The sequence below is a fragment of the Cetorhinus maximus genome, chromosome 19 (genome assembly GCF_964194155.1).
Source record: "Cetorhinus maximus chromosome 19, sCetMax3.hap1.1, whole genome shotgun sequence".
NCBI classification, from domain to species: Eukaryota; Metazoa; Chordata; class Chondrichthyes; order Lamniformes; family Cetorhinidae; genus Cetorhinus; species Cetorhinus maximus.
The window spans coordinates 44,935,631-44,949,089 of NC_135897.1; positions in this window are offsets into that span (position 1 = coordinate 44,935,631).

The following is a 13,459-nucleotide window of genomic DNA, read 5'->3' on the forward strand; positions in this document are numbered from 1 at the left end:
AAAGACCTAATTTCTGAGCTATTATTTACACCTACTATTAACTCTTGATAGTAATCACTGGCATTGATTAGGACTAGTAGTAAAGTGAGCTACAATGTAACCAAAATCTGTATTATTCTTAGCTGGTAAGGTCTTGAAATTAGTCTCTTGTATTTTTGTGCAAATTAATATGCAGGGATGTGTGGAAAGTCAAAGTTTGGGACTAGTGAGGGAGAAAAGGATCAACAAAGCTATTGGGATAGAAGCAGAAACTATAGTTGCAAAACTAAGAAATATTATCAGAGAAGAAAAGGAAGGAAAGAAGCTTTGAGATGGTGAGACATGAACGTTGCAGAAGGGGCAAGGGATGTCAGAAGATTACATGTAAAAATAGGAAAAATTCTATACCATTCTTGGATATAAAGTTGACCTTGGTGTTGCATTTAGAGAATCTATATGGGTAGAGCTCAGAAATAGAAAGGGAAATCATGCACTTGGTGTGCAGCCACCAGCAAGTCGAGGTGGGATAGAAGTGAAAATCTACAGAGTTCATTCAGATACGTAAGAACAGCATAGGAACAGGAGGAGGCCATTCATCCCCAAGGGGCTGCTCCGGCGTTCAATTAGATCATGGTTGATCTGTATCTCAACTCCATTTTCCAGCCTTTGCCCCATGTTTCTCTATACACTTACCAACAGAAATCTATCCCAGTCTTGGAAGCTCCTAGTATCTATAGCCTTTTGGGAGAGAGGTTTTCAAATTTCTACTCCCTTTATATATATAAAAAAGTGCTTGTTGATTTCATTCACAAATGGCCTAACTCTGATTTTAATATTATGAGGGGAATATTCCCAAGCAAGGGGACGCAGGTTTGCAGGTGTGTAGGGGGTTAAATCTCTTGAAATTGACATCGGGTCTTCCTTTCCTCTTCCATGTTTCTGTGGGTGGGGTTGAAGGCAATCGGGGAATCCCCTTGAATGTGCAAGGTAAGTAATTAAGGTAATTAAGCCAATTAAGACCTGCTTTTATCCTCAATTCTGGATTCCCCTGCTGGAATGCTGGGTCACTTGTTTCTGAGCCTGTCAACAATTTGCCCGGGTCACTGAGGCTAGTGCGCAGCCAGAAGAGCTTTCTTGGTGAAATTGACAAGTTGGGAAGGTTTTAATCAGTAACAGCAGAGCTTTGTAGAGTAAAGGATTAAATCCAACACTACTCTAATATTGCTGATAAAAGAGACATGTCTAAGCTTTTCACCTTGTACTCATCAGGACACCTCACAAGAATCTCAATGCTCTAATAATAGCTACTAAGCATGTGTTTAAGGAGCTATGTCACAATGATGCCACTCTGAGAGATGAGTGAGAAGAACCTAAAAGAGGAGCAGTAGCTCTGTCCTCATGTTCTGTATGAACATATGAATTAGGAGCAGGAGTAGGCCACTCAGCTCCACGAAACTACTTCACCATTCAATATGATTATGGCTCATCTGATTATAACCTCACCACCACATTCCCACCTACCCCGGATAACCTTTCACCCCCTTTCTTATCAAGAATCTATTTAGCTCTGCCTTATAAGTATTCAAAGACTCGTCTTCCACAGACTTTTGAGGGAGTTCCAAAGACTCAGTACGCTCTGAGAGAAAAACAGCAGTGTGTGCCATAACATTATGCACTGCAGCAACTCACCAAGGCTCCTTTGACAGCACCTTCCAAACCTGCAGCCCCTGCCTCCTAGAAGAACGAGGGCAGAAGATGCATGGCAATACCACCATCTGCAAGTTGCCCTCCAAGTCACACATCATTCTGACTTGGAACTATATTGCTGTTCCTTCACTGTATCAGGATCAATATCCTGTAACTCCCATCTCTGGAGTACTGTGGGTGTGCTATATCAGCTGGACTGCAGTGATCCAACAAGGTGGCTCACCACCACCTTGTCTAGGACAATTAGGGATGGGCAACAAATGTTGGCCTTGCCAGTGACGTTCACATCCCACGATAGAATATAGAATATATTTTTGATTTTAGCTTTATAATTTTTGAAATACTTTTAACATTACTCTTTATTTTTACTGTTTTATTTTTCTCCAACGTGCCCAAGTTCTGAGCATGAGATCCAACCAGTTCTCTGCTTTTGTCTTTGAACGACGCCACTGGACATCAAACAGTAAATAAATAATAAATGTTACAGCTGAGTGAAGGTTAACAAAAACGTTTGATGCCAACTTATTGCAGATCAAAGTCATGTACTTATTGAATCCATGACACGTGTCATCTGAACACAGCAACTAAAGAATTGATTCTGCGGTAGTTGTGGCTGCATTTGTAGAGATTTTTTGATCATTGTAGGATTTTTGTATTCATTGACATTGTGCTGCAGATGGAAGCTTGTTTAGTGCATTATTTTCTCTAGTGAGATGATGCAAAGAAAATTGCCTTTAACCAATCAATTTTGACGCATTTTATTATTCCCATACGAAGAACAGGAATAGCTTTACAAAAGAACGTTTTGTTTTGGAGTTCTCTCATCATATAAAGGACACCATGGCATTAATGTTGCTAAGGCAGTTGTGCACCAATATTGTGGAATAAAGATAATTACTGTCAAGTAATTATATACTGCTTTACCAGGGTATTTGGTCTTTATGTTGAAGGCAGTGAAAGAATATCATAATGCTATTGCTTTCACAAATTGAGACAAGAGGCTGGATTTTCAAGGAGTCAGGGAGACTCTGTGGAGGGGTGAAAATGGTGGCCGGGACCTGATCCTGGGATTCCCAAACCCATTCCCAAAATTTCCAATTTTCAGGAGTGCCTTTTAAGCATGAGGTCTGGTTTGGGTCATGAGCCCACACCCAGAAGTCCCGCCCTGGCCAGCTCCATTGTGGCAATAGGCATATCCTAGTCCACTGTAATTTTCATGGAGACAGGCCAGAAGTATCGTAAACCATAATCTGTATGAGGGAATCTTCTGAAAAGTAAGTTCAAAAGGTTTTCCTCATGTCCCCAAGGCCACGGTATACTGCCACCCACCCCCAATGGTCCCTCATGCACCCCCTTGCCAAGCTATGGCACTCCCATACCCATTCACCCACAATATACTGTAGGGAACCAATGAACCCAACAGTGGCAATCGGATGTGCAAAACAGGCTTTAAATACCGTTGCTCATTGATAAGTTTCCATTTTGTTCTTGCGTAAATCGATATTGTCCAATTGACAGAAGAGATTAGAGAACCAGAGCTATCAATCAAGCAATGTTTTCCATGGGACACAGCTGTTTCAGCAATTGAATGGACTTCTGTGCTCTAGCCAAGCCTCATTATGCATTCTTGGCTGAGATTCCAGACACCCATTATACTGTTGAAACAGTTGAGCCCCAGCAAAAACATTACTTGATTTACAGCTCTGGCACTTTGTTCCCTTCTGTCAACTGCACAATATGTATTTACACAAGATAAAGAGGTTTCAAGTGCTTACATTTTCAGCTATTGATACTTTAAAGGCTCTGGATTATTGACATTTTTATTGGCCTGTAGTAAAAAGCGGCAAAATCATTACCTTGGCAGGTGGGCTTGAGCATAAAATGACCTGCATTGACGTTGGGCGAGTGTCCCGATGTCAACACGCAGTAGCGCGATATTTCAGTCAGCGGGCGTGTGCCGGAGTCGGCAGTGCCACCGCCGACAATTAAAAGGCCTGTTAAGGCCATTAACAAGGTAATGAAAAGAAACTTTTCACTGCCCGTCCAACATGCGATAAATCGAGCTATGCGGTCCCACAACCAATGGATCAGATCTAAGTTCTGCAGTCCTGCCACATGCAGTTGTGAATGGCTGTGGACAATTAAACAACTCACTGGAGGAGGAGGCTCCACAAATATCCCCATCCTCAATGATGGAGGAGCCCAGCACATCAGTGTAAAATATAAGGCTGAAGCATTTGCAACAATCTTCAACCAGAAATGCCCAGCGGATGATCCAACCCAGTGTTCTCCTGCATCCCTAGCATCACAGGTGCCAGTCTTCAGTCAATTCAATTCAATCCACGTGATATCAAGAAATGGCTAAAGGCATTGGATACTGCAAAGGCTATGGTCCATGACAATATTCCTGGCAATAGTACTGAAGGCTGGTGCTCCAGAATTGGCTGCACCCTTAATCAAGCTGCTCCAGTATAGCTACAACACTGGTATCTAACTGGCAATGTGGAAAACTGCCCAGGTGTATCCTTGTCTTGTCCACAAAAGGTAGTACAAATCCAACTGGCAAATTATTGCCCCATTAGTCTATGCTTGACCATCAGAAAAGTGATGGAAAGTGTCGTTGACAGCTCTATCAAGTGGCACTTACACAACAATAACCTGCTCACTAATGCTCAGTTTGGGTTCCACCAGAGCCACTCAACTCCTGACCTCATTACAGCCTTAGTCCAAACATAGACAATAGCGCTGAACTCAAGAGGTGATGTGAGAGTGGCTTCCCTTGACATCAAGGCAGCATTTGACTGAGTGTGGCATCAAGGAGCCCTCGCAAAACTGGAGTCAATGGGAATCAGGGAGAAAAAACTCTCCACTGTTTGGAGTCATACATAATACAAAGGAAGATGGTTGTGGTTGTTGGAGGTCAGTCATCTCAGTTCCAGGACATCACTGCAGGAGTTCCTCAGGGTAGTGTCCTAGGCCCAACCATCTTCAACTGCTTCATCGATGACCTTCCTCCATCATAAATTCAGAAGTGGGGATGTTATCTGCTGACTGCACAATGTTCAGTACCATTCACAACTCCTCAGATACTGAAGCGGTCTGTGCTAATATGCAGCAAGACTGGGGCAACATTCAGGCTTGGACTGAGAAGTGGCAAGTAACATTGCCTGCCAATTGTGTGACATGAATGGCTATCTCCAACAAGAGATAATCTAACCATCACCCCTTGACAGTCAATGACATTGTCATTGCTGAATCCCCCACTTTCAACCTCGTGGGGGTTACCATTGACCAGAAACTGAACTGGACTAGCCATGTAAATACTGTTGCTACAAAAACAGGTTAGAGGCTGGGAATTCTGCAGAGAATGACTCACGTCCTGACTCCCCAAAGCCTGTCCACCATCTACAAGGCTGAAGTCAGGAGTGTGACAGAATACTCTCCGCTTGCCTGGGTGAGTGCAACTCCAACAATACTCAAGAAGCTCGACATCATCCAGGACAAAGGAGCCCACCTGAATGGCACCCGATCCACCAGCTTCAACATCCATTCACTCCAACACCAATGCACAATGGCAGCAGTGTGCACCATCTACAAGATGCACTGCAGCAACTCACCCAAGGCTGCTTCAACAGCACTTTCCAAACCTGTGATCTCCATCACCTATGAGGACAAGGATAGTAGATGAATGGAAATACCACCACTTGAAAGTTCCACTCTAACTCACACACTATTCTGACTTGAAACTATATTGCTGTTCCCTCACTGTCACTGGGTCAAGATCCTAGTACTCTCCCCCTAACAACACTTGGTGCACCTACTGTAAATAGACTGCTGCGTTTCAAGAAGGCAGCTCACAACCACCATCTCAAAGGAAGTTAGGGATGGGAAGTAAATGTTGGCCTATCCAGTGGCACCCACATCCCATGAAAGAATTTTTAAAATGGACAAGGAAGTGGCATAGTTTGGGCATGAGGATAAATATTGGCGTTTGGGAGGCACACATTGACATGAGAGCATAAGAGGCCATAGGAGGTGGATGGGGGGAATGAGGGGCCATATGATGTGGGTGGGAGGGTATGACATGGCATGAATGTGGCATAGGGAGTGTGTGGGGGGTGAGGGGTCTGAGGGTTGATGGCTAGATGATCTTACCTTTTTTATTATATCTTGGACATTGTCCCACAACACTGAGGTGGTCGCCTCGCGACACAGCTCTCCCCCGTCAGGAGTAGCGGCTATCGTCAGAGAGCCGCTGCTCAGGAATCCGCCCCTCCGTCCTTTTCAGTGGCTGGCGGAGAGGAGGGCTGTGGCTGCCGGGGTGACCAGGATCGGGGACGTGCTGGGTGGCGGAGGACTGGGCTGGATGCTCCCGCAGGAGTTGGCGCGTCACGCGTCAGTGAGTGTCCAGGTCGCAGCCGATGCCATCCAAGACCTAAGGACGGTCGTGCTTGGACGCCAAGTCATTTTAGGTCTCGAGGTGGCCCAGGTGCGCGGTGGTTTTCCGTCTGAACATTCCCCTGTTCGGACGGAATTCCACATTAGCCCCAATCCCCGAAGCCTCCCTCGGGTGCCGGTGCCCCGCAATAATATGAGCCGCCTCGGGGACATGCCCTCCGTGCCATTTGGCACGGCGCAGAGGGGTTTTCTGTACGGACTGCTGCTGCACACCTTCCATTTTCTCGCCCTCGTCCGCCGCCCGGACACGCCCTGGCGTGCCTTGTTGCCGTCCGGCGGCGGAGGCCCCCGATGGGAGGCCCTCTACGGAGGTGTCCTCTCGCTTTCTATCAGGGACCTGGGTTGGAGGGTGTTGCATGCAGCAGTCCCCTACAATCGGAGAATGTGTAGGTTCACGGACTCCCAAGACACCTGCTCTTTTTGTGGTCTTGTGGAGTCCGTGGACCACGTTTATATAGGGTGTTATAGGCTGCACTCCCTTTTTAGTTATTTAAAAAACCTTCTGTTGCTGTTTTGTTTGCACTTCAGTCCCACGCTCCTGATCTACTGACACCCGGTGGGGAAGGGGGTCGGGAAGGAGGAGGACCTCCTCATGAACCTGCTCCTGGGCCTGGCCAGGTTGGCCATTAACAGGTCCAGGTAGCGGGCGATCGAGGGCGGAGTCCCGCCCGATTGTTTGTCCCTCTTCCGCGGTTACGTTCGCGGCCGGGTGTCCCTGGAGAGGGAGCACGCGGTGTCTGCCGGCACCATCGAGGCCTTCCATGCCCGGTGGGCGCCGCGGGGACTGGGGTGTTTTGTTGACCCCTTTAATCACATTTTGTTTTAATGTTTGTAAGTTTCCTTTAAACTTTGTCCTTGGTTTTACAGCTGACCTGAATTAGGGGCTGTGCTTGATTTATCCCTTGTTATTGTTAATTTAGTTAATTGTTTTTACTCGAAAAGAGTTACATCTTAACAACCTCGTTGAGCTCGTTGGTTGCTCAGTGTGGAGCTGGATTCAAAGAGAGGAGGTGTTCCTGCTGCTGTGCCTGTGCCTGCTGAATACTACTTACCAACTTCAACTGCTGGATACTGCTGCTTCTGGGTGCAGTGTGTGTTGCTGCTGCTGCTCCTGAGAGGCTAGAGGAAGAGAGAGGAACACTGAGGTGGGCCTCTTAAACAGCCTGCTCGGCACCTGGCAGCCCCGTGGTTACCTTCAAACTCTTTTCCGAGTCTGGTGGGAATCTTCTCCCATTGTCAGTTATGGAATATAGTAGAACACAAGTATACAAGTGATAGGAGTAGGAGTAGACCATACAGCCCGTCGAACCAGCTCCACCAATCAATACGATCGTGGCTGATCTTGGGCTTCAACTCCATTTTCCTGCTTGCTGACCATGTCCCTTGATTTCCTGAGAGACCAAAACTTTGTCTATCAGCGCCTTAAATATATTCAACAATGGAGCATCGACAACCCTCTCAGGTAGAGAATTCCAAAGATTCACAGCACGTTGAGTGAAAAAATGTTCTCCTCACCTCAGTCCCAAATGACCTTCCCCTTGAACCGAGCCTGTGTTTTAGATTCCTCAGCCAGTGAAAACAACCTCTCAGCATGTCAAGCCACTTCAGAATCTTGTATGTTTTAATGAGATCACTTCTAATTCTTCTAAACTCGTCATAGGACAACCCTTTCTTCCCAACAACCAATCTGGTGAACGTTTGCTGTGCTGCCTCCAACATAAGTATATTGTTCCTTAAATATGGAGACCAAAACTGCACACAGTATTCCAGGCCCTGTACAACTGTAGCAAGACTTATTCTTGTACTCCAATCCCCTTGCAATAAAATCCAACATGCCATTTGCCTTAATAAAAGCAAATTACTACAAATATTGGAAATCTGAAATAAAAACAGGAAGTGCTGGAACTACTCAGTAGGTCTGGTAGCTCTTCAGAAGAGTCATATTCGACTTGAAACATTAACTTGTTTCTCTCTCCACAGATGCTTCCAGACCTGCTAAGTAGTTTCAGCACTTTCTGTTTTCATGTCATTTGCCTTCCTTTAGGGGAGGCGGTGGCATAGTGGTACTGTCACTGGACTGGTAATCCAGGGACCCAGGGTAATGCTCTGGGACCCTGGGTTTGAATCCCACCATGGCAGATGATGGAATTTGAATTCAATAAATAACCGGAATTAAAAGCCTAATGATGACTATGAAATAATTGTCGATTGTGATAAAAACCCATCAGATTCCCTACTGTCCTTTAGGGAAGGAAATCTGCTGTCCTTACCTGGTCTGGCCTACATGTGACTCCAGACCCTTTGACTCTTAAAAAAATGCCCTCTGAACAAGGGCAATTGGGGATGGGCAATAGATGCTGGCCTAGCCAGCGACGCCCACATCCTATGAACGATTTTTTTAAAAATTCCTTGTTGTACCTGCATGCTAGCTTTCTGTGTTCCAAGCATGAGCACACCCAAATCTTTCTGAACATCAACATTTACAAATTTCACATCTTTTATAAAATACCCTGTTTTTCTATTCTTATGACCAAAGTGAATAACTCCACACTTCCCTACATTATATTCCATCTGCCATCTTGTTGTCCATTTCATAAACCTGTCTATATCCTCTTTGCAGCCCCTCTGTGTCCTCCTCACAGCTTATATTTCCACCAACTTTGTACGATCAGCAAACTTAGATGCAATACCGTCTCTCTTTGCCTAAGTCATTAATATAGATTGTGGGCAGAATTTTACACCTCGCAAGCGGGCACACACCTGACACAAACAGATGTGAAATAGCGTGAGATGACATCGGGCAAGCGTCATGTCATCACCCACACACAAGCACTCTTCAGGTTGGTGGGTGCACGCAGGAGTTGGACCTGTGCCAGCCAACAATTAAAAGGCCACTTAAGGCCATTAAAATGGCAATTGTTTGTGATTTTACGTTGTCCGTGCAATTTCGTGCTCATTGCACAGGCAATACAGGCAGTGTTAGAGAGGGCCATAGGTCTTCTGAAGATACGCTTCCGATCCCTGGACCATTCAGGGGGAGCACTACAATACCCCCGAGAGTGTGTGTCACTGATAGTGGTTGCATACTGCACTCTCCACAATCTGGCTCTGGCAAGGCGGAACCCACTGGAGGAAGAGGATCCTAAGGCAGCTCCACAGGCCACAGATGATGAATCCAGTGATGAGTCAGGAGAGGAGCCCGGTGAGGAGAATGATGAGGGCATGGAGGCAGACCTCTGGATCCTTCAGGGAGGTCTTGATCCAACGCTCCTTCAACTAGACTGCCAAAGCTCTGCTTTCACCTCATGCCAGGGCTGCCGCCTCCATCCTGGATCTTTCAAATGACTCTTTTATTTGAACCTAAAGTCCACTCAGTGACTGTGCAATAAAGTTTAGAGCCACTCATGTCCAGCATCAGATACTAGGGTGCCCTGCACCTACAAAACAAGTGAAGCATACTCAGGCTATTAAGACAAAAGCAAAATTTATATCATTTTGATACATCAAATGAACATAGCTACAAATGGTGTTAATGGCCACACCAGTAAACATATTAACAAAACATGGCAGAACAGAAGATCACAGTGAACAGTCCCTCTTGTGCTCATGTTGACTTAAACTTATGTTTACGAGTGCTATGTCTTGTTGTCCCACCGCCCCCCCCATCGCTGGCAGCAGCATTAGAGACTGCCTGCTGACTCTGTTGTCCTGTTAACCTTGATGACTTTGGTGGTCGTCCTCTGTCCAGTGGGGCCTGTGCTGGCCCTGCCTGGAAGGGAGCGGCCAGTGCCACAGCTGGCATCTCCCCAGCCACCGCAGCCTCAACAGCTGCCACAGTCACTGGCAGAGGGGTGGAGGAGCTACTGCCATCATCCAGAGCACCCAGAAATAAGCCCACAGAGATGACAAGCAGGTCGTGCACCAACGTGAGGTCACTCTGGACCTCCCTGCTCACCATTGATGGATGGGCATCTAGCTGGGATACTGGGAGCCTCATCCATCTCCCTCACTGACGCTGACCAGCTGAGGTCATTGCCTGTGTGCATGCTTGCAGATCTGAGCGCAACCCCAGAAAACCGTGATTCTGTCCCTGGAGTTTCCTCTCCATGTGAGTGGCCAATCTCTCAATGAAGGAGGCAGTGCGCTAGGCCATGAGGGTCAACACAGTGCTCATGTTCCACATGGACTCATCCACAACAGAGACCATGTGGATCTCCGCCTGTACATCCCATTGGACATCCATGGACGACTCCAGGGGTTCATCATCTGCCTTCAGTTCAGCATCATCCTGGCCTCCAGCATTCCTCTGACTGCCAGCGCCCCAGCACTCTCTTCCTCCGCCTGCTCCTCAACCGAGTGTGAAGTGCCCTCACCGCTGTGCACCGACATTCAAGCTGATGACCTAATGCCCACCAAGGTGCTGGTATCTGCGCTGGTGCCTGATTCAGAGAACGGGTGTGACACAGGTGCATCTAAAGCCCCATGGTCTTCTGACATCAAGGGTGGTTCCTGCGATTGAGTGTGAGCTGGCGAATCTAAGGGAGAACAACGACATGTCATTATTTTGAGTAATCACACTGTCACAGTGCATGCCAGGCACCCTGCTGAGACAATGGAGATCTGCATCATGATGCCATCCTTTTTCAATGATCAATGGGGACTCCAGGTTTGAGGCTCCCTTTAATGATGAGACTACAGAAGAATATTTGCACAATCCCACACTCTCACCTCTGGAGGTGAGGCACTTTTACCTTCACCAGAGACCCCTGCCTCTCCACAACTGGCTGACTGAAGTTGGTGGTGGCACTCCAGCTCCAATGCTTCCATTTTGTACCTCATCAAGATTAGGAGGTTTGGGGGGCCTTCGCTTGCCCTTGACCTCTCGATAGTGTTATGGTTCCTCGTCTCCTGAAAAAACAGACAAGCATTGATTAGTCCACTCTCTACCTGCAGCGCCATTGCAGCCTGGCCAACTCCACTTGAGGAGCACCTTGACCCATAGGGCACTGAGGCCAAGCAGCCAGAACTCACCCCCTTGGCCAGCTCTGGCATCATTGACAGTTCACACTCAGACTCTAACAACCTTGAGCTCCATGGGTGGACGACCAGCCCTTAACATTTCTCCACACTGATCCACGCCAACTCAGTACGCACCCTTGCCGAGCGCAACAGGTCATTGAACCTTTTGCAGCACTGCGCCCATGTCACCACACAACATTGTGGCTGCTGACATCGGCTGCCACCTCCTCCCAGGCTTTTTTGGTCTCATGCAGTGGCCTCCTCCTTCCTTCCCTGGGTACGAGTGTGTCCCACCGGACACCGACCCCCTCCACAAGGACCATGAGGCACTCGACCAAGAAATGGGGGATGGGGGGGAGGTGGGGGGGGGCGAGTGCCCACCAGACTTGCCCTCCTGCCTGATGTTTCCAGCTGCTGGTGAGGCCATTGTTCCAGTCTCCAGACTGACTCCAAAGGTTCTCCCTGGCAGTCTTCAGGGAGCTGCCTTTGCCAGTTTTAAAGTGCCCGTCGGGCCACCATTGGAGCCGGCGCCCAACAGGCCCCGGCCTGGCCCTTCCCGCCCATGTAGAAGATCCGCTTCACACTGGGTGGACTTTAATTGACCATCCGTAAGAAAATCCCGTTTGCAATGTGACTGCGGCCGGGAGCGGATTCCACCTCCGCTTCCACTCCTGTCGGCTTGGCGCGCACATGAAGTGTGAAATTCAGGCCCATAAATAGGTGAGATCCCAGCTCTGATCCTTGAGGCACTCCACTAGTCACAACCTGCCAACTTGAAACTGCCCCATTTATGCTACTCTTTGTTTCCTGTCTGTTAACAAATTCCCTATCCATGTTAATACATTACCCAAACTTCAAGAGCCCTTAAATTGCCTATTAACTTTTTGTGTGGCACCTTATCCAGATGTCTTTTGGAAATCCAGGTGTACTACATCCACTGGTTCCCCTTTATATACCCTACGAGTTACAACCTCAAAACTTCAAAGAATTTGGCAACACAGTTTCCCCTTTCGTAAAACCATGTTGACTTTGTCTGATCATGCTATGATTTTGTAACTGCACTGTTAATGCTTTCTTAATGGTAGGAACTTCCAGAACTTTCTCAAATACTGATGTCAGGCTCACTAGCCTGTAATTCCCTATTTTGTCTCTCCCTCCTTTCTTGAATAGCATTGTTACATTTGCAATTGCTACAATATGACTTGCTGTGTCATGATCAACAGGTTATAACTTTTAAGTGTTCATATCTATTTGCTTCCTAAATTATTATTTCATGAGTGCGCTTGTACTTTGTGTTGAAAAAATCTTCGTGTATTTGAGGTGCATTCATTCAGTAATTAAGCTTGTCCACTTTATATTGGTTTATGCCTGTTAACTACAAGTTACATTTAAATGCATAGTTCAAGGGCCAAATCTACACCATACTTTTGTGGAATTCTGTTTTATTTTGTAAAATACTAATACAGTAGTGTCCCAAATCTGACTGTCCTAAAATCGGAGTTGTCTGCAAACCATTTTTAGAATGTGCAATGTATCAAATTTAATTAAGTAAAATAATCAAAAAACTTACCTGGACAATTTGGCTAGGCAATGTATTGACGCGGTGTGGCACTGGGCTATTTATCCCCTTTGCCACTTGTGCACCAGTCTATTGCCACACTCCGAGCGACCCTTAACCCATCCGACCTGGCTATAATTATCAACTTTTGGTAGAGATTCACTTCCTGGGCCAGGATATTTCCTATGGCGGGAGAGCTGGGCAGGAGCAAGCGGGGGCGGACGCAGAGCCGATCACCGCCCACAATCGGCTCTGCGCCGCCATTTTACACGGGTGGGCCAATTAAGGCCCACCCAGCGTAATATGTGGCCGGTACGCTACCTGTGCGGGCCGGGGGAGGAGGGAGAGTCGGGGCCTGCGCTTTTTCGCACATGCACGCGAAAGAGCGCAGCAATCTCCCTGAGGCACGGAGCTGCCTCAGGGAGATTGAATGAATATTAAAATAATGAGAGAAATGATTTAAAAAGTTATTTAAACATTTCCCCTCATGTGATTATATCACCTGAGTGGGGGCATGTTTTTACATTTATGAAAAATAATTAATTTATTTAATAAAAGTCTCAGGAAACCTCATCCCGCTCATGGATGAGGTTTCCTGAAAAACGCGAAGGCCGCTTGGGCTTTCTGCCTGCCCCCCAACCTTAAGGTTGGACGGGCAGTGTTCTCAAGTGGCTCAATTGATTTCTTAATGGCCTTAATCGACCGGTTACATTTTGGCAGGTGCGCAGCCAACTCTGG